The following is a 1,139-nucleotide window of genomic DNA, read 5'->3' as shown; positions in this document are numbered from 1 at the left end:
CCCCCCAAATTTGGGTTAACTCGCTTGTTCTTAAAAGCGACCAATCGTTTGGTGTCGTTTTAAGAGACCAAGTTATTGTATTTTTATAAAGTTTATTTAGTTACGCAGGGTTTGTCCAGTGTGGAAATTCTAATGAACCTCATAAGTGGTCGCTTTTAATAAGGACAAGTGGGCTAACCCAGATTTCGGGGGTTTCCAGAAATCTTAACAGACACCAAAAGTGGGCATTGCCCTAACTGTAGGAGAAGTTTGGTTTCATTGGTGTGTATATTTGTTTGTTTATAGAGAAAATTCTCCTTCTGTTTTAAAGCAACTGAACAAGGATCCTAAAACTTTACATTCAATTTTCTCAAAACAGCATTTTTTTGGGAAAGCCCCCTTGTGCTTAAAAGCGACCAATTTTTAGACTGTCTTGCTTTTCAGATTATTCTGGCCATTCTTCAGTTGCGCCACATCTCAAATGCAACTAGCCATTCTCTGTTTTCGTTGTTGTTTGTCAAAATTAAATTTTGGTTACAGACGAAATAAAATTGCGCCATAATTGAACACAATAACAACAAAAAGCAAAAAAAAACCATCAAATAAATAAACAATTAATTAAGTGTTAAAATTATGTTGGTTCGTTGCCTGTAAAAGAAGTCATAGCATGTTGTCGCTTTTGTCTATAGTTCTCAAACCAGGCTGTTCCAAGGCTGAGTGGACGGGGGAGGGGGGTTAGAAGGGAGAACGGGTACTAAGGTTAACCCCATGAATTTTTTGAGTAAACTTGCTGTGAAACGTTAGACATTTCAGACACTTACAAGGTATTACAGAGAGAGACAGAGAGAGCGAGAGCGAGAGAGGGAGAGCGAGAGAGCGAGGGCGAGAGACAGAGAGAGAGAGAGAGAGAGAGAGAGAGAGAGAAAGAGGGGGAGGGAAAGAGACAGCGAGGGAGGGAGAGAGGAATAGAGAGAGAAAGAGAGATAGAGAGACAGACAGACAGAGACAAAAAGAGAGATAAAGAGAGAGTGAGAGACAGACAAACAGACATACACACACACACACACACACACACACACACACACACACAGAGAAAGAGAGAGAGAGCGAGAGAGAGAGAGAAGAGAGAGAGAGAGAGAGAGAGAGAAAGAAAGAGAAAG

General features: G+C 40.7%; 1 protein-coding gene across 1 annotated transcript in view; it reads right to left on the bottom strand.

The window, feature by feature from the left end:
* Positions 1-1,139, bottom strand: part of LOC100533313 (glutamate receptor subunit protein GluR2) — a gene marked incomplete at both ends in the record, with an annotated part of 127,725 nt that overhangs the window by 4,220 nt on the left and 122,366 nt on the right. Inside the window, 1 exon segment of the mRNA NM_001204611.1 lies at positions 1,017-1,069.

Source organism: Aplysia californica, unplaced genomic scaffold, assembly GCF_000002075.1.
Source record: "Aplysia californica isolate F4 #8 unplaced genomic scaffold, AplCal3.0 scaffold00057, whole genome shotgun sequence".
In the NCBI taxonomy this organism is placed as follows: domain Eukaryota; kingdom Metazoa; phylum Mollusca; class Gastropoda; order Aplysiida; family Aplysiidae; genus Aplysia; species Aplysia californica.
Note: the sequence above shows the minus strand (reverse complement) of the source record. Positions and strands in the feature narration are given on the sequence as shown.